At 44.3% G+C, this 25,874-nt stretch overlaps 1 pseudogene; it reads left to right on the top strand.

Moving 5' to 3' along the window:
* The window catches only part of LOC143116905 (NACHT, LRR and PYD domains-containing protein 12-like), a 68,792-nt pseudogene that overhangs the window by 27,540 nt on the left and 15,378 nt on the right, over positions 1–25,874 (top strand).

The following is a 25,874-nucleotide window of genomic DNA, read 5'->3' as shown; positions in this document are numbered from 1 at the left end:
CAACAATGATTTTTTAATACTTCAAAATAACATTCCATAAATGAGCCTTACATTTTTCAGTAGCCATAGGTGTGTAGATTTGAACATCTGGTTTGGTTCTTACCGGGGCTTTTACTGCCTGAAATATCCGATTTTGTTTACTGTGCTCTGAAGTTAGTGCTGGCCTGGGGGTCATTTCTAGAAAAGTTAGTAACAACGTTGCTCAACCACCGTGGTACGACGCAACTTGTGACCAAACAACGACATTGTTACACCTGTTTCCAGAAAGCATCGTACCTGTGTCGCAATTCACTACCTCGGACGTTCGAACACCGTAGTTCCAACAACGTTGTTGATAATATCATTGGTGGAAACAGTGACAATGTGTAATACCCCACCCCCTAGACATCTGTCACGGCGTATGTCGACATTTTTCTAATTCAAACCAAGTGATTAATGCTGCCATTGTCATTGCCATTGGCAAAAACCTAAACCTATTGCAAGCATATAAAACAGTTAACTTAAGCCGACCAATAAGACTCATTATTTCTGTTAAATATCTATGTTGGAAAAAATATATAGCCTGGACGAATTACTTTTGTGTCTTAACGGCAGCGTGTCGGTGCACTACGCGCTCGGCCGTAGTTCACATCCAATCTTTTCTTTTCACCTCTGAGTAAGAGTAGGCCAACGAGACACAACAATAGGTTTTGACCATACATATTTATTTACTACATCGAGAGACCAATAAGACATCAGTCAAAAACAATTGAATCTACGTGTCACACTAGTTCACCTGTAGCGAGAAGCAAAAGGACAATCTCACATCATAAGAAAATCAAACCTACAATGCTGGGATAACAAGTCCCCTGCTTTAGCCACTACACCATGTATCACTGTGCCGATTTTAAGTGTCTGTGAAAATTATAATACTAGCTTATCAAAAAGCAAGGCAATACTCAAATTAACATAAATAGCAAGAATGAGCCAAGTAGGGGAATCAGTCTCTTAATCAAAATAAAGCTACAGGACAGATCAATCATTGAGTCACGAGATAAACATCCACTTCGTATTGTTTGGTTAGGCGGTTGTGATTTTTGATTAGGCACACCGGACACCAACTGGAACTACCAAGGAACGATACAAGTGCAACTGCCCAGGGGCAGTAGTTCAAACAACCAAACTTTGGGTCCTTGTTTGCGATTGACAGTTCAAACTCCCTTTTCTAGAAACACTAAATCCAAGAACGATGGAGCGAACTACCAAGGTTGCGACGCAAGTTAGCAAACGACGCTTTTCTAGAAACGAGCCCCTGGTAGGTCGTCTACTTCCACCCTTTCAACGGCACATGAACGGTTAGACAAAGAATTCTCAGTTAATATGGTATTAATATGGTTTTGTTTATTTTAACTTGCATAAAACACTGTCCTGCGCCTTATACACAATGTGGCTAATACACAGGACATTACGATACATGATTGTGGTTGATAACTTGGCATTAAATGGCACGTACATTACATATGGCTTATATTTAAATAAGTCTGTTAGCCCTCAAAACTCCTTGTTGTCCAGAGGTGCCACTGGGAGGGTTCAGGGATTGCGCTAAGCTAGAACCAACGTTATCGTCATTTTAAAAACATGTAATTTTTTTTGCCTTTTTATGCCTTTAATGTCAGGACAGTGAAGAATGACAGGAAGTGAGTGGGAGAGAGAGTCGGGGTGGGATCCGGAAAGGACCACGGGGCGGGAAACGAACCCGGGTCGCCGGTGTACGGTGCAGATGCCCCAGCCAGTCACGCCACGGCCGGGGCCAAAACATGTAATTTTTTACCAAAGGTGACAAAAGGTGTCAAAGACATTTCGATAGTGGGGGAAAAACTCTCAAAATGATCAATTACCATCAAACCTGGAAGCAAACTGAAATGACCATGGGACGTTTGTATGGATGTCATTTCCTGACCAGGTATGGGTAGATTAACTAGATCAGCACCAACGCCATCTATCCATAGACCGTGATCCAACCATTGACCTGCATTATAGAGAGTAGTGTCAACATGACTTTGAGGAGGGATATCTCTCTCACTATGATAGTTCTCGCTGACTATACAGTAGTTGTAGTAAAAATGTCAATGGTATTTATTTCAGAATAAGTGTGTGTATGATTTGAATTAGTAAAAAAAAGTTTAATCTACATATTTGTGTTCTTTGCCAATCATTTCTTTAAAAATAATTATCACCTGGAGAGAAGTAATACTCTTTTCTGATTAGCTGGAGGGGTGGTTTTTAATTCTGAATAATGGGACACCTATGAAGTAGAATCACCGGTCCATATCAATGCTTATGAATGGTAACTATGAATGGTAACTAGGACGACGATTGAGCCTGGAGGCAGGCTTCGCAACAATGGAATCAAGTGTAAACAAGCTAACTGTCCATGCTATCGCTGTTATAGGGCCAATGAAAGCTGTACAACAAGCTGAACTAGTGGATTTCTTTTTAAACGGAACCGTGTGTTTCCTTTGCGTGCTAGAAAGACATGGCTTTACAGCAGGGTGATAAGTGGGATAACGGCGTTCAAGGTGTGTCCAGTTATACAGAATTATTGGACCCGGGGGGAGGCAACTTCCCTCCGCTGCATGTCGGGGAGTTCTTTGCCCCTCACCCTCGTCCATTAATTGTGTATAACAGGACACATCGAAGGCTGTTATCCCTTACATAAATAAATACATATTTTAATGTTCTTTGATGTGTGTGTGTGTGTGTGTGCATATTGCATGCATTTTAATGATCTTTGTAGTGTCATTACAGCGGAATAATGCCTCTTGATTATGTTGTTTAATCCCTTTCTGTCATATTTTATCTTTTGTCATGTTATGTAGACTTGCTGATTGCACTCTTAAAGAGAACTCCTGTAGAATTGTGGCTACTGCTCTAAAGTCACCAAACTCCCTGATAGAGCTGGACCTGTGTCACAATGATCTGGCAGATTCTGGAGTTCAGATTCTCTCTAAGGGGCTGTCTAGTCCTTACTGCAAACTGCACACATTAAGGTTTGTGTAAGTCCATGCAAACTACAGATACAAAGACTCAGTTTATACTACATTGTCTATAAGTTTTTTTTTGGAATTTTAAATGTGCCCTAACATCAGACAGGTCAATATTTGTAATGCATTATATAACCTGAAATTTAATTTCTGTGTAAATATGAAATAATATTATTCCATTGCTTGGTTGAATTTCCCATTGTCCTAAATAATTTAGAACGCCCATTAAAGGTCCAGTATGTAGGAAATAATGGAAAATAAACTGTAACCATTCCAAAAATTATCACCATATGTTGTCAGAGAGTAAGGAAATACGATTAATTGAAGTAATGGCTTATTTGACAACATTACTCTAACCCGTAAAATCCCGTAAAACCCATGAAATAAAATGAGTTACGGGGCGGAATCTCTTGGAATTTTCGTTTATGTTTTGAACGATTAATTCTAGAATACCGTATTAATAATGGGCTAGCGCGTCCTCCTATTTGGGTTGCCAAATTAGCAAAGGCCAACTGTCAACAGCTGTCAGTTGTAGTCATGAACGCCTACGAGAGGCAGGCAAATTTCCAAAATTAAAACAAGAAACAAATTAAGTGGACATCGGAGGAGCTTCCTGAGATGGCGACGTCTTCGTCAAACGAAGAATATCAAATCTGACGCAGAGCTGGCCATATTACTCCACAACAGGTAGCCTAGGCTAAACTTCATCTGCATCGCTAACTTCAGCTAAATATGTTACGTTGGTTAGAGAGGTATGTTTTGTTTTCACTGTTTCCGTAATGTGTAGCTGGGTCATGGTTGGAGAAACTTTTAAGCAGCTGCAGGTCAACTAACGTTAGCTAAGTCTTCATTACATCTGGCAACCCAGAAGAGGCTCGCGTCTGGTAGTCTTGAGAACATTCACCAGTGTTTTGATTTTGGCCTACAGAACTTTCTGTAACAATCCTACAAATCGCACCTTTCGCATATGTTATATGAAGTAGATCCAATTTGTTGGGCATATCACACTGGTATATTAATTCGCCGTACTCATTGTGAAGTTTAAATTAACTGACAAGTTGCATCCAAGCTGTAAAATACAGATGTTCAGAACATAGCAACATAAAGCATATGACGGAGGTGGCTTTTACCTAGTTGGATGGCAAAAGGCTAAGTAAAATAGCGATGTTTCAAAACTAAAGTTCATCAGAATCCTGGGATATGCCTGCTTGACAACGGGAGAGATATAGAACTAAAAACTGGCCTTTGGCCGTAGCATCCATTCATTTAGAACTAGTAATGGCAGTTTGTCCTGCAAGTTGAGAAATTAGTTGAAAGTCGTCGGGAAAAAGTAGCTCTACAAATAAGACAGTTCTTGTGATTGAAATGTTTAAATTATAACCGGAAATTAACACAACGCAAGTGGTAACAGTGGAATAAGTAGGATAATGGACTCCACGGTGGTCTGTTAACAGAAATGAATGCACTTATGAGGTTGTAATACTCGTCGGGCCGTATTACAACCTTGACGGTGCATTCATTTCTGTTAAAGGGACACCAGGCAAGCCTGATGCTTTTTCTCTATGAAACTCCCTGTTGCTCGGTCTGAAGCTCTTTTCCTTTTCTTTGCATCTTCCGTAAAGGGTTTTCACTGCTTCTTTGCCGGCTCTGCCATTATACTGTACACACGTTTGCAACAATCGCTAGCGTTTCGTTAGCCTGCCTCTGTGCTGTGGATGCAGGATGTAAACTAATCCTGCTTCGGTCGGCGGGTTCGATACACTGAACTTGCAAGCGGGATATTCTTCCTACAGGCAGTAGGAGCGGGCGAGAGAGTCTTCATTCGCCCTGTAATGAGTCATTTAACTGACTTACGAAGAAGAGTAATTAACAAAAAAACGTTGCCTGGTGTCCCTTTAACAGACCACCGTGTCTTCCATTATCCCAGGGGTTTCAAACTCAAATGAGCTGGGGGCCACTTCTGCCAACGTCATCTGATTGGAGGGCCTCGTCAGTGTTAAAGAATAATACAAAAAAGAATGGCTATTTCCTAAAATGCAATGTTTTTTTTTTCAAATACTGTATTTTCAAATACAAAACTGCAAACTGAAAGTGCAAGCCTTTTTATTTATTTTTAGACACCTGTGCTATAAAATAATGAGAAAATAAATATAGGTATGTGTGTGTTTCACACCAAATAAAAATATGTTCCTCTCATAACTTATTTAAACCTGGCATATCAAAATGTCAAAAGGCCATGGCTTGAAAGTGGTCAGAGATAAAGTCCTACTGTAAATGTAAAAATCTTTGAGTATAAACAAAAGTTTATGAAGGGGGTACATTTACCCATCTAATTTGCCACTGGATGGTAAACACCTCAAATTATGCACCTTTCAGTAAATGCTGGATGTTGAACTATTTGAGCAGGTTTACTTTCTTTTTGTCATATTACCCAAATAACAAATTAACAGGAAAACAGTAGGCATAAGATGTAACAATAGTAAACTATTACTAGCCTGTTCCACAAACCGTTATTATACATAGTAGGTCTACAATAAACTAGCCTGGTCAAATCAGTTCCTATCGCGGGTGACTTTGTAGTTCTTCAGAGCTGTCTGTACCACGTCCATTACAGACACTATCATCACGATTACCACTGCCACCTCGAGCTATTTTGGGCAAAGGGTCGAAATAAGCATGGCGTCGTACGCAAAGACGCACCTCCATTCACAGACGCACCTTGACCATCACTGTCAATAGACGATCGATCATAATATAATCTCCAAAAGGCAGATATTCTCCTCTAGAATCAGAATAGGTGAATAGCATACCCTACCCAAGACTTCATCACACGTGAACATTTTTTCAACATTTGGTGTAGGCCTATTTCTGCTTCAATTTGTGCAAAACTATGGCCTGCATCGCTTCCTTGTCATTACAAACAAATGCACGTCTTCATGTTTCTCGCGTGTAGGCTAATACTGTCAGGGTTGCAGTATGGAGAGCTGGACCGAGGCGCAGGGCAAGTAGCGATCGAGGCACACGTAAACGTCAGAACAGGAATCTTTAATACAAAATGCACACTACAACCACGAAACAACATCAAAGACCGACAGGGGACTGAGGGGAGACAGAGGGTTTAAATACACAGGGACTTAACAAGGCACAGGTGGACACGAAACAAGGTAAAACGAGAGACAGGTGAACACAGGGCTGGAAATCATAATTAAATGAGCAGACTAATAATGACAAACAGGTGAGGGGCGGAGACACAGGGAACTGGGACATGGCAAGACAAACAAAGGAGCACATGGCTGACAGGAAGTAAACAAAGGAGGGACAGGGAACACAGGATCGTTACAGTACCCCCCCCTTTAAGGGCCGGATTCCAGACGGCCCAACAGAAAAAAAAGGAGAAGTCCCAGCAGGGTGGGTGGAGGGGGCCAAAGGCAGGAGGGCCAGGCGGGCGGCCGGTCAGGGACGGCGGTTCAGGCGGGCGACCGGGCGGACGGCCGGACAGGGACGGCGGTTCAGGCGGGCGGCCGGACAGGGACGGCGGTTCAGGCGGGCGGCCGGGCGGACAGGGACGGCGGTTCAGGCGGGCGGCCGGGCGGACAGGGACGGCGGTTCAGGCGGGCGGCCGGGCGGACGGCCGGTCAGGGACGGCAGTTCAGGCGGGCGGCCGGGCGGACGGCCGGGTGGATGGCCGGTCAGGGACGGCGGTTCAGGCAGGCGGCCGGGCGGATGGCCGGTCAGGGACTGCGTTTCAGGCAACTGGGCTGCAGGCACCGGAGTAGGGACTGGAGCCAGGCCTGGAGCCGGAGGGGGTACTGGAGCCGGAGCCTGGCCTGGAGCCGGAGCCAGAGTCAAACCCAGGACAGGAGCGGGTGCTGGAGCCAGAGCGGGGACTGGAACCGGACTCGGCGCAGGAGCCGGGCTCGGCGCAGGAGCAGGAGCCGGACTCGGCGCAGGAGCCGGAGCAGGAGCAGGACTCGGCGCGGGAGGCGGAGCCGGAGCAGGAGCCGGACTCGGCGGAGCCGGAGCAGGAGCCGGACTCGGAGGAGCAGGAGCCGGAGCAGGAGCAGGACTCGGCGCGGGAGGCGGAGCCGGAGCAGGAGCCGGACTCGGCGGAGCCGGAGCAGGAGCCGGACTCGGAGGAGCCGGAGCAGGAGCCGGAGCAGGAGCCGGACTCGGCGGAGCCAGAGCAGGAGCCGGACTCGGAGGAGCCGGAGCAGGAGCCGGAGCAGGAGCTGGACTCGAAGGAGCGGGAGCAGGAGCCGGAGGAGCCGGTGCAGAAGCCGGGCTCGGAGCCGGAGCCGGAGCCGGACTCTGCGGAGCTGGAGCAGGAGGCGGAGCCGGCGGAGCTGGAGCAGGAGCCGGCGCGGGAGGCGGAGCCGGAGCAGGAGCCGGACTCGCCGGAGCAGGAGCCGGACTCGGAGGAGCCGGAGCAGGAGCCGGACTCGGCGCGGGAGGCGGAGCAGGAGCAGGAGCCGGACTCGGCGGAGCCAGAGCAGGAGCAGGACTCGGCGCGGGAGGCGGAGCCGGAGCAGGAGCCGGACTCGACGCGGGAGGCGGAGCAGGAGCCGGACTCGGCGCGGGAGGCAGAGCCGGAGCAGGAGCCGGACTCGCCGGAGCAGGAGCCGGACTCGGAGGAGCCGGACTCGGCGCGGGAGGCGGAGCAGGAGCAGGAGCTGGACTCGGCGGAGCCAGAGCAGGAGCAGGACTCGGCGCGGGAGGCGGAGCCGGAGCAGGAGCCGGACTCGGCGCAGGAGCCGGACTCGGCGCAGGAGCCGGACTCGGCGCAGGAGCCGGACTCGGCGCAGGAGCCGGCGCGGGAGCAGGAGCCGGAGCGGGAGCCGGAGCCGGAGCGGGAGCCGGAGCCGGAGCGGGAGCCGGAGCCGGAGCGGGAGCCAGACTCGGCGCGGGAGGCGGAGCCGGACTCGGCGCGGGAGGCGGAGCCGGAGCAGGAGCCGGACTCGGCGCGGGAGGCGGAGCCGGAGCAGGAGCCGGACTCGGCGCGGGAGGCGGAGCCGGAGCAGGAGCCGGACTCGGCGCGGGAGGCGGAGCCGGAGCAGGAGCCGGACTCGGCGCGGGAGGCGGCGCAGGGACTGGAGTCATGGGAGCCGGAGTCAGAACTGGAGCACGAGCTGGCACAGGAGCTTGACTCAGGGATGGAGAGGGAGCTGGAACCGGAGTCGGGACTGGAGCCTGAGTCGGGACTGGAGCCTGAGTCGGGACTGGAGCCTGAGTCGGGACTGGAGCTGGAGCCGGAATCAGAGCTTGAGCTGGAGCTGGAATCAGGGCTGGAGCTGGAGCCAGAATCGGGACTGGAGCTGGAGCCAAAATCGGGACTGGAGCCGGAATCAGGGCTTGAGCTGGAGCCGGAATCAGGGCTTGAGCTGGAGCCGGAATCAGGGCTTGAGCTGGAGCCGGAATCAGGGCTTGAGCTGGAATCAGGGCTGGGGCCGGAATCGGGGCTGGGGCCGGAATCGGGGCTGGAGCCAGAATCGGGGCTGGAGCGGGAGCCGGCGCAGGAGTCTGAATCGGGGCTGGATCGGGAGCTGGATCAGGAGCGGGAGCTGGAGCCGGAGCCTGAGTCGGGACTGGAGCCTGAGTCGGGACTGGAGCCTGAGTCGGGACTGGAGCCTGAGTCGGGACTGGAGCCTGAGTCGGGACTGGAGCTGGAGCCGGAATCAGAGCTTGAGCTGGAGCCGGAATCAGGGCTGGAGCTGGAGCCAGAATCGGGACTGGAGCTGGAGCCAAAATCGGGACTGGAGCCGGAATCAGGGCTTGAGCTGGAGCCGGAATCAGGGCTTGAGCTGGAGCCGGAATCAGGGCTTGAGCTGGAGCCGGAATCAGGGCTTGAGCTGGAGCCGGAATCAGGGCTTGAGCTGGAATCAGGGCTGGGGCCGGAATCGGGGCTGGAGCCAGAATCGGGGCTGGAGCCAGAATCGGGGCTGGAGCGGGAGCCGGCGCAGGAGTCTGAATCGGGGCTGGATCGGGAGCTGGATCAGGAGCGGGAGCTGGAGCCGGAGCCGAAACCGCGACTGGAGCCGGAGTCGAAACCGCGACTGGAGCCGGAGTCGGGACTGGAGCTGGAGTCGGAGTTGGGACTGGAGCATGAGCCAGTGTAGGAGTCTGATTCGGGGCTGGAACCGGAATCGGCGCTGGAGCCGGAATCGGGGCTGGAGCCAGAATCGGGACTGGAGCCGGAGGCGCTTCAGAGCGCGGGGAATCGGGACTAGAACTCGGAGGCGCTTCAGAGCGCGGGGACTCGGGACTGGAACTCGGAGGCGCTTCAGAGCGCGGGGACTCGGGACTGGAACTCGGAGGCGCTTCAGAGCGCGGGGACTCGGGACTGGAACTCGGAGGCGCTTCAGAGCGCGGGGACTCGGGACTAGAACTCGGAGGCGCTTCAGAGCGCGGGGACTCGGGACTGGAACTCGGAGGCGCTTCAGAGCGCGGGGAATCGGGACTAGAACTCGGAGGCGCTTCAGAGCGCGGGGACTCGGGACTGGAACTCGGAGGTGCCTGAGAGCGCGGGGCTGGCACCGGAATCGGGGCTGGAGCGGGAGCCGGCGCAGGAGTCTGAATCGGGGCTGGAGAGGGAGCTACCGGAAGAACTGCAGGCCCAGGGCGTTGGGGAGTTGGGACTGGAGAGGGGCCTGGTCCCTCCTCCTCAGAGGACCAGTCATCTTCAGAGGTTTCCCCCTCCTCTTCATCCTCCCAGAACAGCTCCCAGGGCATTAGGTGCAGTGGCAAGTCAGAGTTAAAATCAAAAAACTTGCCTTCTTCCATGCTTGTCGGTCGGTCTTTCTGTCAGGGTTGCAGTATGGAGAGCTGGACCGAGGCGCAGGGCAAGTAGCGATCGATCGAGGCACACGTAAACGTCAGAACAGGAATCTTTAATACAAAATGCACACTACAACCACGAAACAACATCAAAGACCGACAGGGGACTGAGGGGAGACAGAGGGTTTAAATACACAGGGACTTAACAAGGCACAGGTGGACACGAAACAAGGTAAAACGAGAGACAGGTGAACACAGGGCTGGAAATCATAATTAAATGAGCAGACTAATAATGACAAACAGGTGAGGGGCGGAGACACAGGGAACTGGGACATGGCAAGACAAACAAAGGAGCACATGGCTGACAGGAAGTAAACAAAGGAGGGACAGGGAACACAGGATCGTTACAAATACACTGTTTTTCCTGAAAACTGTGTGCAGCGATTTTGGGGCTTTAATCAAGCTCTGGATGTCTAGCAACTAGTGGACAAGAGTACAAATGAGATTTGTTACCGTACTTGGATCTATCGTCTATTTAAATCAGTGTCGTTGTTTGTCACAATTAAAAATACCCTCAAGGGCCGAATTACATTATTATTTTGAAATAGGCCGCGGGCCGGGAGTTTGAAACCCCTGCATTATCCCTTACATACTACTTGCCCACAGGTAACAATTATTAATATGTCTGCAAATCTAATGCACCATCAAGTAAAATTCACCTGTTAGATAGTGAGGGAACAACTGTGGTTTACACTTTCATCTTTCTTTGTGCATTTACATTTTGTCAATTTGATTAATAATAACCCTGCATAATACAGGTGCTGGTCATATAATTAGAATATCATCAAAAAGTTGATTTATGTCAGTAATTCCATTCAAAAAGTGAAACTTGTATTTTATATTCATTCGTTACACACAGACTGATATATTTCAAATGTTTATTTATTTTCATTTTGATGATTATAACTGACAATTAATGACAATCCCAAACTCAGTATCTCAGAAAATTAGAATATTACTTAAGACGAAAAGAAACGTTTTTTAGAAATGTTGCCCAACTGAAAAGTATGAACATGAAAAGTATGAGCATGTACAACACTGAATTACTGCAGTAATGCGGTGTGGCATGGAGTTGATCAGGCTGTGGCACTGTTAGGTGTTATGAGAGCCCAGGTTGCTCTGATAGTGGCCTTCAGCTCTTCTGCATTGTTGGGTCTGGCGTATCGCATCTTCCTCTTCACAATACCCCATGGATTTTCTATGGGGTTAAGGTCAGGCGAGTTTGCTGGCCAATTAAGAACAGGGATACCATGGTCCTTAAACCAGGTACTGTGTGCAGGTGTCAAGTCTTATTGGAAAATGAAATCTGCATCTCCATAAAGGAGTTGCGTGTGTTGCAGTGCTGGAGACGCATCCCGTTCACTTTACATAGGCTTACGTCATCCGTTGCCAAACTGAATAGTGGGTTTGTTGCGTCGCGTTGCTCCCATCGATCGTGTTGAGAAGTTCGACTTTTGCTGCACCAAGCACCAGCCAATCAAATTACAAACAACAGAAAGGCACCAGCCAATCAAATTATGGTTATACCTACCTTAACTCATTGAGTGCCAAAAACGTAATATTAAGTTTTTCCTTCCCATGCGTTGAGTGGCAAAAACGTAATATTACGTTTTTAGCTTTTTTTTTTTAAATTACGAAACTAGACACTCTAATACACCTTATATGTGATTTTGGGAACTCTGTGATGAATAGAAATGAACTATATGACGATCGTGAAACTCATGAAAACGGACAATCTGGACATTTTATCTGGACATTTTATCATAACTCGGTTGCCGCTTTGGGTCGAATCAGTGACGCATGCACGTCAGGTCAAAACCAGGCCATTTTCGTGGGTCTATCACGAGGTGGCAGTCTCGCCAGGTCTCGCTGATCACTTCCCGGAATGTTTACACGAGTAAGTAACAGGCAACACTTCATATTTCATGAAAGACGTTTATCTCCATTTCTAGAAAAAAACAGCGATTTTGATGAAAACTAGCCACTGTTTGGCTTGGGATTTCTCAGGAACGGAGGCGTGTAGAAATACACGGTTTGCACCCACTGAGAGCTTAAAGTCTCATCTTTTAATCGAGCTATTGTACGTGTTCATAGCTATAACACAGAATATGCTGTGGCTGTACACAAATCATCAGCAATGGTCTAGATTGCTGGCACTCTAGGACAAAGCTCCCGAAAACAGCTTGGCATTCAATGAGTTAAGTCATTTGCATAGATACCGTCGGGAACACCCACTGGCATGCGTTGACGGAACGCAACTGTGTATGGAAGCTGTAAACTTCCTGGTAGATGGCTGCATTGACCCTGGACCTCAGAAAACACAGTGGACCAACACCAGCAGATGACATGGCACCCCAAACCATCACTGACTGTGGAAACAAGGTGTCAATGGTCGTCTTTTGGACAACTGTCAAGTCAGCAGTCTTCCCCATGATTGTGTAGCCTAAAGAACTAGACTGAAAGACCATTTAAAGGCCTATGCAGGTAGCCTAGAAATCTAGACACGCCCCTAGCGGCAGCAAATTGGGCTAGTCTAGCAACTCTCTGTTGGCTTGTGAGCTCCAGATATCGAAACTCCTCCGGGCCAATTAAATCGTGTATAGAGTCGTTAGGTGGGCTTAACATAATGATTGATGGCAGAGTTGCAACGGTTTGGCTTGAATTCCCTGCTACTTGAAAACAAATAAGATGGATGTTGCTGTTGGCGAACAGTGGGACACGAGTTAAGCTTTTATTAAGTTGGCAAACGTTTGAACTAGCCAACTAGCTCCGCTGGTGGGAAACGCATGGGACTCATAGCGCTGCCGCTGTCCTATTGCGTGCAGAGGGAATTTGAAAGACAACTTATTATCCCGCCCCTCGGACTGAGCACTGCGAACGGTGAGTGTCCAGACCCTACATGTTAATGTGGGTCTGGCTCGCCAGGCTACTATGCAGGTGTTTTGAGTTAATTAGCTGTATTTTCTGAGATACTGAATTTGGGTTTTCATTAGTTGTCAGTTATAATCATCAAAATTAAAAGAAATAAACACTTGAAATATATCAGTCTGTGTGGAATGAATGTATACATTACAAGTTTCACTTTTTGAATTGAATTACTGAAATAAATCAACTTTTTCATGATATTGTAATTATAAGGTTATGGTTATGGATTTAGCAGACGCCTTTGTCCAAAGCGACACATAAATACAAAACAACATAATAATATTTAAAATTAAACAGGGAACAGATTAAAATGTAGGTCAAATATAGTAAGGAGAATAGTTGTAGTACACAATAATATCAATTCAATCAATAGCCTAATAAAAAAGCAATGTAGAAAAAGGGGAAAGGCAATAATAAAACAATAATGTCAATTCAATCAATAATATATGTAATATATATGACCAGCACCTGTATTTTGATTTCTGTCATAATTAAAATGTTTAAACGTTGTTGCAGATTTGTTGACTGTAAACTCTTAGAGAAGTCCTGTGGAATTTTGGCTGCTGTTCTACAATCAGAAAACTCCCTGATAGAGCTGGACCTTAGTCACAATGACCTGGGAGATTCTGGAGTTCAGCTTCTCTCTAAGGGACTGTGTAGTCCCCACTGCAAACTGCACACATTAAGGTTGGTGTAAGCAAGGCTGTGCGGTAACTTTTTTTTCATGTGACACTGGTGATACAGACAGACCTGCCAACTTTGAAGATTTTTTTTGAGTAGCACCTCGAGCCGAGAAAAAAAAATGCTCACGTCGGCCTTCATGCATGCAGCCAAAAACAGATATAGCCATACTCGCAAGACACGTTTTGGATAGTGACTCATCTTTAATGTTGAATATCTATCTAAATGGGATCCAATCTGTTTCTAAAAGTGCTGAATCTTTTACAGTAGCTCTATAATGTTACCAATCTATTTTAGAGCCTAATAATGCTGACCTATGAAAAACACTTGTGTTGATAGGCACTGATGTGGGATTTTCTTTTATGTGGGCCCTATTCGATCATGCCTGGTATTATACCTCTTTTAAATCCATTATTATTAAAGATTTATTTGGTAAAGAAATACATCTGTCGCCCATGTTATGCCAACATTTGGGCAGCCATGGCCTACTGGTTAGCATTTCGGACTTGTAACTGGAGGGTTGCCGGTTCGAACCCCAACCAGTAGGCATGGCTGAAGTGCCCTTGAGCAAGGCACCTAACCCCTCACTGCTCCCCGAGCGCCGCTGTTGTTGCAGGCAGCTCACTGCGCCGGGATTAGTGTGTGCTTCACTTCACTGTGTGCTGAGTGTGTTTCACTAATTCACAAATTGGGATAAATGCAGAGACCCTCATTCCCTCACAGGATCAAAAGAGTTTATATACTTATACTTACACTTATACATATCTAATTCACCTGGATGTAGGCTACAGTCCGAGTCAGGCTGAGTGTCATGTCTACCTATGCATCTGGATTTGTGAAAAGGAAAAAAAAGAGTGTGATGTGGAAAGTAAAAAACAGTATAATGACATGACAGTATAATAACATCTCCCTCCATACATCCCCTATTGTGTCTTTCAGGCTCAGTAATTGTGGTATCACAGATGAAGGTTATGTTTGTCTGGCTCTCAGTCTAAACCTGTCCTGTGTGAAAGAACTGGATTTGAGCTACAATCATCCTGGAGCATCAGCACAGAAGCTGTTCTCTGCCATACTTGAGCATCCTCACCAAAAAGTTGAAACACTTCGGTATGTACTGTAACAAAGCAGAAATGCCAAATTTCAGTTTGTGTATATGCTGATTTACTTGTCTATGTATTTATTTATTTATTTGTGCGGTTGCAATCTCGTAGCCTCATGAGACCAGCCTGATCTCGCGAGCTTCAGGTTTTCACTCGCAGATCAGTCTTTCAACTTTCCGATAGAGAAAATTTGGAGCAGTTCACCAAACGAACGGCCAATCAGCGTTGGTTTTGAGGCGGGTTTAGGTGTGATGCAACGAACAACATGACTGCATCCACAGATGAGCATAGCTATCGCGCAAGTTTTATTCAAATTAGAAAGTATTCCTGGGTAGGCTGTGAAGCTATGAGTCTCAGCCAAGCAATGAACGACACAGACATCCTCCACGGCCGATTCCAGTTCATAATGGAGGAATATACTTTCTTCAGAAGTGTAGGGCCTACCGTGAAAACTTGATGGGAATTGTCGTTGATTAGGTTCATGTCACATACAAATGGTAAGTTAAAAAATGTTAACGTTAGTTACGTTACCTAACTTAATTGTATGTTTAACGAAGGCATTAGAAAAACACTTTGTTCATCTAATTGGTTGATTTGGCCCGTCGATAACCAACATAGGTGGTGATAGACAGATGGTTTATCCAATCAGCTAACCAGTATTTCCGCCCCTTCCCAAAAGTTCTCCAACGGAAAGTTCCCAGATGGACATGCAGAGCAAATGCAAAGTATCCATCTGGCGGAGTCAGGTTAGCATTCTCGTATGTGAGGATATATGAAATTACACTTGTTAGCCTAGATCCTATACATTCACCACACAGAACAGGACATTTGACTGAGATACTACAAAGAAAACCCTTAATTGTTTTTAAAACAAAAAAGACATGAAGAGGGGAAACCCAGGAGTGCAGTTACTGCTAAATTACAGGACTCCTCACTGCAAACTGCAGATATAAAGTTCCCTTTAGACTTTTTATATACAGCTAGATTTCTGTTGTATAAATTAAAGAGGAAACATTCAAATCAATAATGTGTCAGAAATTTAAATGCAGCATCAAGTGAAAAAAAACACCTGTTAGATAGTGAGGGAACAACAGTGGTTTAAACGTTTGTCATTCTTTGAGCATTTTACTACATTACTCTTTTAGAATTTGCCGTATCATCAGGCAGGTCAACATGACCTGCATTATTTAACATGAAAATGATTTATGTTGTGTAAATTAAAGAAGAAACATACAAATGAATAATGTGTCAAATTGCCATTTAAATGTAGCATCAAGTAAAAAAAACTCTAGCATTTTACTACATTTATTCAATTTCATTTCTAGAAAAATTGAGCAATATGGTGAATTCTGTTATAATTCTGTCAATTTTGTTGCAGGTTTGCTGATTGTAAACTCCCAGATACGTCCTGTGGAATTGTAGCTGCTGTTCTACAGTCACCAAACTCCCTGATAGAGCTGGACCTGAGTCACAATGATCTGGGGGATTATGGAGTTCAGCTTCTCTCTAAGGGACTTTCTGGTCCCCACTGCAAATTGCAGACTTTAAGGTTGGTGTAAGGCCATGCATTTCCTGATATTTTTGTATGTGTTTGTTTCCTTTATTGTTGTTAGTATAATTGCATAGTAACAATAAAATATGCAAGATGTTCAGCCCATCATAGCATTAAAGTGTAACAGAGTAAAAACAAGGGTCTATCTAGGGTCTATCTACGGTAGTTAACCCTTTAGGCGCCAGAGGTTTTTTTCCGAAACGATCAATTTTGACATCTTCATTTCAAAAGGCTTTATCTTAAAAGTGATAAGAGATAGAGACTTTCTGTAAATTAGAGAAATATTAAGGATGACCCAAAGTTTATGTAGAGATTAAATGTTTATATCTAATTTGCATATTATGACGTCATATGGTGGCGGCCATCTTGGATTATAGAATTTTCATGAAAAGTCGCATGTTTGAATGATAAAATGCACCACTTCTTTCCCCCCAAAATGCCCCTCACCTTCTGTATGCTATATTGCACAATACTGAATGCTCAGGTAAATAGTAAGTAGTGAACAAACTGTGTAAATCATTACTAATAAATGGCAGAAACAAACCAAATGCATGTAGCGGTAGACTGGCCTTTTGCTGTAGAGATTTTCCATTTACTACATACAGTAGGCACTCTGATTCCATGTATGGGGCACATATATATTATTCAGATGACACACAAACACAAGTAGACAAGACCTGTTTAGTTCAAAAGCTCATTTGCCACGGCAAGGCACAGATCAGAAGTGAGATGACGAGACAAGACAAGAGACAATGTTAGTATTTTTTTTCTTTTTGTTGTTTTTGTTGATGTTTTTTTGTTTTTTTTCTTAGCTGACAAAGACACGCACATCACAAGGACATGAACACACAAAAAGGAACACATAGTGTATGTCCTAAATGATCAGGTAAATAGATAGCAAATCAACAGTGTAAATCATTACTAATAAATGGCTGACAGTTTTTTTTATGTAGCAGGCCTTTTGCTGTAGAGATAATGACTCCCTATCCCTATCAATACAGGGCCGGCATTCCCATCATCTTGTGATAGCCTATGCATGACCTAATGTGTGTGTGTGTGTGTGGGAGAGGGAGAGGGAGAGAGTGTGTCACCACCTCCACCATGCGAGCAGCATGGCCAGATCTGCCTGGCGCACGCCGAGTGGAGAGAATTTGCGCAGCTCGGACTAGGCCTACTGTCATTCTCACTCCCCACACTGCCACTACGTTCCCGCCTAACTGTCCTATGAGCACTTCGACCTCGTCTAACATACCCAGTGGCATTAGACAAAGGCTCCACCATGTTACTATCACTGCGATTGTGGAGAGGCACACGTTCAGAAGACAGAAGCTAGCGCTAACGTTATGGACATTAGGCTACCTCCAGCTCGTTCGCCACACCACTAACACCCTGCTAACTTCCCGATGAACACTCCGAACCCGTGAAACATTATTCCCACCAGTGACATTGGGCAAACGATTCAACGTTTGTGCTTGGTGTAAGCTAAACTATGGAGTAAACTCTCACTTTGTCCAGCTGCATCATTGCAAGGCAGGGACGCATCTGAAGTTTCACCAAACGAATCACCGTCATTTTCTGAAGGCAGATATTCCCCTTCAGAATCAGGGTCCGCGAATAGAAGCAGACATCCCAAGTCTCCCGGAAGTTCCGGGAGTCTCCCGCATATTGATAGCGGCTCCCTGACGCCCGCAAATTAGATCAAATCAAATGCGAGACTGCGTGTGCATCTGAGTGTAGCGCGCACACGACGGGAGAGAGAGAGAGGTGGTGCGTGTGTGTCTGAGCGCATCCAAGACAGAGAGCATCCTGATTGGCCTGTTTCACTAAATCAATCAATCAGTTTTCAGTGTAGGCGGGCTTTTATCTCTTTTCTCCCGAACTTAATTAATCAGTTCAGTGTATAGGAACAGGAGGGTCATGGCAGAGTCAGTGCCTCAAAAAAAGGTAAATATAAGACCCATTTCAAAGTGTAGGCTACCCTTGTCTCATAGAGTAAAGCATAATGATGGACCTAGTCTTGCACCCTGCACTGTTTGTAACAGTGACTTTAGCATTGTCCATAGCGGGTTAAATGATTGCAAAAGACATGTTGAGATGAGTTTAACAAGTGTCAATTCATGTGCATATTATTCAGGCCTATAGCCTACTAGATGGCTAGTTGCCAAGGCTACATGAAAAGACCAAACTACCAAAATCTACATATTTTATTTTCACAATTTATATCTATAGGCCTTCCTTATTTGTTGTCCTGACTAGACATTATTGAACATATTAATCTTTTTTTTTTTTTTTGGGGGGGGGGGGCTTTGTGATACCTCCCTGAAATGACTTTTTGGAGGTTGGGATGTCTGTAGAAGACCCAACACTTCCTTTCAGGTAAACTTTTTTGATGCCATTAGACGATAATCTAATGCAAATACTCGCTGACGTTGACAATATCGCTCTGACAAAGTGGCTCACACGCACACTACCTCCGGTATTGCACACACTGATTCAATGCGCTGTAGCTCAAAAGTTTTGTTTAAAGCGTGACCTTTTTCGGACTCGGGGATGACGTATGACATGTCTGCCATCTAGTGGAGTGGATGTCGAACGAAATATGACACCCTATTTGACTAAATCGGCCGTTTTATTCAGTACCGCATCTTGTAAACTCGACAGTGGCGCCTAGAGGGTTAACAACTTCAAACTTTCGATTGAGATCAAAAGTATGTTCACTGATGCTGTTTTGTGCAAGACTGTTTAAGTATAAGTATATATACTCTTTTGATCCCGTGAGGGAAATTTGGTCTCTGCATTTATCCCAATCCGTGAATTAGTGAAACACACTCAGCACACACACAATGAGGTGAAGCGCACACTAATCCCGGCACAGTGAGCTGCCTGCAACAACAGCAGCGCTCGGGGAGCAGTTAGGGGTTAGGTGCCTTGCTCAAGGGCACTTCAGCTGTGCCTAATGGTCAGGGTTAGAACCGGCAACACTCTGGTTACAAGTCCGAAGCGCGAACCAGTAGGACACGGCTGCCCCCTAAGCATCTAAACTGTTCTTCCTTTCCTTTCTGTATGTCTTAAGTTATTGGGTTAATCAATTATACAAGAATGAGTTATTTAGGACCTCTATGAATGTTGATCAATGTGAATGGTAGTGTTTTTCACACAAGAAAGCATGTTGGTTCAAGAAGAGTAAACCAAAGTAAGTAGTCACTATTTCTGCTGAGCCTTGTTTTACTGTTAAGACTCCAAGAAAATTCTTGAATCTTATCGCCAGGCTTTGAAGTAGGGTTGCCACATTTGATTTGTGAAAATCACGTGATTATATATATACAGATTATAAATTATAAATCATAAATTAAAAAGTTAGAAATATTAAGAAATGCTGCTAATTGTATGCTATTGAACTTAGGCTACATGGTGCATTGTCACTAAGGTCGCTCAGTCTAAGCTTTCTCATAAAACCCTTTCACCAGCTCTTGTAAGGCTAATCCATAAACTCTAGCCATGTTTGTATGTGCCACATTGATAACACAATATTAACCCTTGTGTTATCCTCAAATCTTACTGACACTTTTTATCCTTGGGGTCAATTTGACTCCAGCTAAATAAACCCTCAGAAAATGATTATAATTCATATTGTTACCCAGTTTTTTGTGACAGGTACTTAACAAGAGTGTAATAACCACCATCAAAAGCCCTACAAAACAAACCCACCCCCCCACACCCCTTTATGAACCTTGGAACCCAGGCTGGCAATATTGCCCATCCAGTGTCAGCAGCCCAAAGGCTTGCTGTTGCTTCCCCTTTTGACTTATACAGTCCTGCCAAAATGACTTATATGTAATATGTACTTGTGTATGTAATAATGACAATAACAATATGTTCTCATACTATTCAAATAATAATATCCATAATGTGTCAAATTTTCATGTATCCTATGTTTCATACAGCTGGGGTCAAACTGACCCCAAGGAACATCAATGTACAAAATATTTGTACAGGACATTGAAAAGAAATTATTGTACAAATTTCATGCTAACTCTGTTGTACCCTTCAATTGAGGAAAAGTCATGAAACATGAAGCAAAAAAAAGTGAACCATATATTTTATGATGTTAAACGTTGCTTGGGGTCAAATTGACCCCAAGGATAACATGAGGACAATACTATGCATAATATTAAGTTGTTACAAGCAGTTATAAGTTTCATATATTAAAAGGGGATATCAACAATGACACCTGGAACTGGCCAGTCTATCTCTCCCTCTCTCTGGTGCGCACTCTAGATGCGTTTCCCAATTAATTAGAGTAAGTAATGTTCAAGTATGATGCTGCTGCATTATCATCCTTGCATGTAACACAAAGTTGGTGCATTTTAACATTGTAAACATTCTCGAAGAGAGCAATATTTTGCAATATTTTGGTACCCTCTCTGTCCCTTGTTGCCCTTGTGCGTGATGTGCGTGTTGAATACAATGTTGAAACATTTCCTATAGTTTCTTACATATATTTGCTCTGATGCACTCGTTAACGCAGACACACGCACACGCTTTGAACTCCTTTCCCTGCTGCTGTCACTTTCTATAGGCTTATTACAGAGCAACTACGTCAGGCACGTGTAACTACAAAGTGGGGTCTGTGGTTGTGCGGTAGTTGCTAGGTTCTAATGTAAACTCTATTTTTGCTGCCAATCAACAAAAAACATGCCTTTTATGTCTGTGCACGTAGGCTACATAGGATTTGATGTACGATAAACACAACCAATAACAAAAACGTTTGAAACTAGCAGAAATTATCATCAGAAGTTAATTTTCACCAAAAACCGGGACAATTTGTGTCCCGGGAAATATTAATTATCCGGGACAGTCACTCAAAAAAGAGAACAATCCCGGGAAATCCAGTGCATGTGACAACCCTACTTTGAAGAGTTATGTCAGAGGGTAGCTAGATCTGCTGTTTTTATGCCTGGTGCCCAATTGCTGCTATCGCCAATGGCTCATGTGTGCGGCTCGAGCCCCCACATCTTAACCGGAACTCCTGTCCTCGCTCCAGAATTCTGGAGTAACTGCACTGCAGCTCTACAGAGCCAGTCTAAGAGACACAGGATAATGGCAGCTACAGAGAGGGAGAAACGAGTGAAAATATAAGATGTATAGAGAAAACAGAGATAAATAAAAAAGAAATGTGTAAAATATTAAAATGCCATTTTGTTTAACAAGTCTTCCCTAAATTCTAAAATGTACAAATATGTAGACCTATTCATGAGCTCATATCCTAAATACACCTAGCAAGAAATCATATGAAACAAACAAAATCGATAGCTGCAGTGACAACACATGGTGATAAACTATACTAAATCTGTGTATGTGAATTCTTTGACCAGCTGATGGTGATAGTGATCTGATCTGATGTTGTGTTCTTATGCAGGCTTGCTGATTGTAAACTCACAGATAAATATTGTGAGATTGCGGCTTCAGTTCTACAGTCACCAAACTTCCTGCAATGGCTGGACTTTAGTGACAATGACCTGGGGGATTCTGGAGTCCAGCTTCTCTCTAAGGGACTGACCAATTCCAACTGCAGAATATGCACATTAAGGTATATGCAGACATTTGTTTGTCTTAAATTTCCTCATTAGTTAGAAGAACCATGACAACATAACAGTCGAACATCAACTGGCTAGCCAAATGAAAAAAAAGTAGCAATTAGCATCCTACCCGGCTTCTATTCTTGTGCAGGTGTCATTCTACTTTTGAGCTTATTTGTTAATCTTAAAATGTCTGAACTGATCAAATCTGTGTCATATTAGTTCATGTAAGGGATAATGGACGACAGGCTAATAATACACGTTAATACACGTTCTAGAAAAACGGCCCGACGCGAAGCGGAGAAAAGCATCTAGAAAAGTGTATTAACTTTGTCTAGTCGAATGGCGTGAAGTCCATTATCCTGATTATTCCATTGTTGCCTCTTGCGTTGTGTTCATTTCCTGTTATAATGGAAACGTTTTAAACTCTAAAACTGTATTGTTTGTAGAACTACTTCTTTCCGCCACATATCAACAAATTTCTCCACTGGCAGCTCAAACTGCCGCAGGGAGAACTGGTACAATTGTAACAGCGGTATTATTATACAGTGTTTTATTCTCAAAATATGGTGTAGCTACGGAAACGTAAACAGACACATATCATGTAATTATGTAAAATCTTACAGCCATCCAAATATGAATGGTCTACTATACAACCAGAGATATTAACTCATTGAGTGCCAAAAATGTAATATTATGCTTTCCTTTCCATGCGTTGAGTGCCAAAAACGTAATATTACGTTTTTAGCTTTTTTTTTAAATTACGAAACTAGACACTCTAATACACCTTATATGTGATTTTGGGAACTCTGTGATGAATGGAAATTAAATATACTGTATGACGATAGTGAAACTCATGAAAATGCACAATCTGGACATTTTATCTGGACATTTTATCATAACTCGGTTGCCGCTTTGGGTTGAATCAGTGACGCATGCACGTCAGGTCAAAACCAGGCCATTTTCGTGGGTCTATCACTAGGTGGCAGTCTCGCCAGGTCTCGCTGATCACTTCCCGGAATGTTTACACAAGTAAGTAACAGGCAACACTTCATATTTCATGAAAGACGTTATATCTCCAGTTCTAGAAAAAAACAGCGTTTTTGATGAAAACTAGCCACTGTTTAGCTTGGGATTTCTCAGGAACAGAGGCGTGTAGAAATACACGGTTTGCACCCACCGAGCGCTTAAAGTCTCACCTTTTAATCAAGCTATTCTACGTGTTCATAGCTATAACACAGAATATGCTGTGGCTGTACAAAAATCATCAACAATGGTCTAGATTGCTGGCACTCTAGGACAAAGCTCCCGAAAACAGCTTGGCATTCAATGAGTTAAAAAAAGGTGCAAAAAGGTGCAAAATTCAAGCATTGCGATTTTTTTTTAAACTGCAACGATTTGTTTAAGTTTGCTTTGTGAAATTTGAGCATGTGGACTTCAGTCACATGTCATTCATATCTTCAGTCCATCTGTTTCAAGTTAACATTAGTGCCATTTGATTTATATAGTCACAGCAAATGCAATTAAATGAAAATAAAAACATGACCTGTGCCGGTCAGTTGTAACACCCATCTCGATGGCAAAATTAACTGATTTTATCACGCATGCGCGAACACTTCTGATTGTGAGTTAATGATTATGATTTTTGTGCCGCGATCACACCCAAATAAAGTTAACACAGGAACTTGAAATATCACTGTTGGACCAAATGCTTCAGACATTTGACCAAAATAAGCATATTTAGAGGTTATTGTGAGCTACCTACTAGTTCTAAATGACTGGTTGCTATGGCCAAAGGTGAGTCGTTAGTTCCATCTTTCCTGTTGTCACACAGGCATATCTCAGGATTCTGATGAACCTTAGCTTTGAAACATCGGTATTTTACTTTGCCTACATGTCATCCAACTAGCTAAAATCCATGTCCATCATATGCTACGATGTTACTATGTGCTGAACGTCTGTATTGTATAGCTTGGATGCATTGTGACGGTTAATTTAAACTCAACCAGCGAATTAATATACAAGTATGATATGGCCAACAAATTGGATCTACTTCATAGGTGTGCAAATAGCATATGGTTAATACACGTTCTAAATTATGCAGGACAATGGGAAATTCAACCAAGTAGTGGAATAAAATAGCAATATGGCACAAGTAAGCATAGCATTGGTAGCACATATCGCCATGGCTTTTATTCTGCCTCGTGCTGCAGGTAATCATAGCCAAGTCCTTTTAGGCAAGTCCCTCCACTCGGTGGCCAAATTGCAACGCTTTTTGGGCACTTATTGGGCATCTATTTCGGCAGAACTGTGCTTGCGCAAGGCTTCATGACACCAATCTTGCTCCAGCAGCGAGATCACAACACATGATTGGCACGATGTTTTCACAACACACCACATGATTGGCTCAATGTATTCACAACACAACACATGATTGGCTCAATGTATTCACATGTCGACGTTTTGCCACAGAAACTAACCCTATGCATTTTTTATGGAGGATTTTTGGAGTGCTGTGTCTCCTCATTAGAAAGACTCTGGCTATATCTGCTACCAATGCCACTTTGCCATATTGCTTTCATGCAACAGTTCTACTACCAACTAGTCTAGTCTAGTTCTTATGTCTCATTCCATCAAACTACAGACCCGCTACCCAATCTGGCAAACTTACATAGTGTGGTTATAGACGATAGAGGGCCGCGAAGCGAATGCAGAAGTGCCATTAACCCGGTTGATGAACCACTGAAACTATTTTGGAAACATTATATTAAGGTACAAAAAACTCTTTGGTGTTGCTTTAAAAGACACCAAATTATGTTTTCTAACGGTTTCGCACTAATTTTTTTTTTCATTCATCCTCCACCCGAAAATAGTTCAAATCTTCCAATAGTTAAAACGTAACACTTCACTGGGGAGCCACGTTCAGGGACAAAGATGTGCTTGTGCACGCAGTATTTTGTAGAGCCCACTCACTTGTCTATATGTCATAATATGCTAATTGAACATTCACCCTATTGTACTTACTCCATTTTGTCACTCAATAGCTGTCAAAATGTGATGTAATGAAATCGCTGCTCTCTTGCTGTGAATGAATGGAATGTTCACATTGGACAATTGAGACCAAAAAGCGGAGTGTCCAAATGGGAATGTCCTGAGATACATTGTCACCAGTAGTATGCATGAAAAAACAATGAAATCTCTCTCTCTCTCTCAGGCTCTCTGATTGTCTCATCTCAGAGAAAGGTTGTGGTTTTCTGGCTTCAGCTCTGACTTCAAACCCCTCCCATCTAAAGGAGCTGGATCTGAGCTACAATCATCCTGGAGAATCAGGACTGAAGCTGTTATCTGCCACACTGGAGCATCCTACCTATAAACTGGAGATACTTAAGTATGTGCGAAAAGAAACCCCAGCGTTGCACATGTATACATTGTGTCCATTGTGGATACCGTAGATATTTCTTCATATCCAGTGTAGTGGCCTATTTTCAAATGTGTATTGTAATAGCTGTTTTACACTGATGTATACATCTTATCTCTTTGATACAGCATCCAATAATTCAAATATTTAGAGATTCAAATTCCCTGAATGTTTAGGAACCTTTGCAAACAGTTTTCTGTTTGTCTTGAGTTCTCCGCAAAACATGCGTGAACACTCAGTGGAGCTGGATGAAGGGTTACTGTTAAAATAGACTCTTTACACCAAATTGTTTTAAATCTAACTGTTCAGAGAACGCATATTTGCCACAAACATTTGCCACTATTTGCCAAATTTGAACACCTCTCAAATTCCAGGCTTTGAGATTACCAGAAAGACAAGGAGCTACGAAGAAGGACAGGGAGCTATTTATCCCGGGAGACAAAAACTATTATTTTCTGATTGTCTGACAGGGGGCTATTAACTAATGCTTAAAGACACAAGGCAACTTTTTTGGGACTTTAGCTTATTTACCATATTCCCCCAGAGTTAGATAAGTTGATACATACCCTGGGCTCAATGATGCAATATACATGGTCACTTTCCTGCAATCTTAAATGTGTCTTCAATTTATCTATGTGACAACATCAGTGTTGTAAAATTATTGTGCAGTTTCAATCTATCTTTAGGGGTTAATTAATTAATATGTTTCCTCCTCCACTTGAGCATACTCCTTCTCTACCAGCTGATCAACATTAGACCGGTTAA

The sequence above is a fragment of the Alosa pseudoharengus genome, unplaced genomic scaffold (genome assembly GCF_046254945.1).
Source record: "Alosa pseudoharengus isolate Yale_2024_CS ecotype anadromous, Long Island Sound unplaced genomic scaffold, YU_APseudo_1.1 YU_APseudo_1.1_scf_1, whole genome shotgun sequence".
NCBI classification, from domain to species: Eukaryota; Metazoa; Chordata; class Actinopteri; order Clupeiformes; family Clupeidae; genus Alosa; species Alosa pseudoharengus.
The sequence above is the reverse complement of the archived record's forward strand: the minus strand, read 5'-3'. Positions and strand labels throughout refer to the sequence as shown.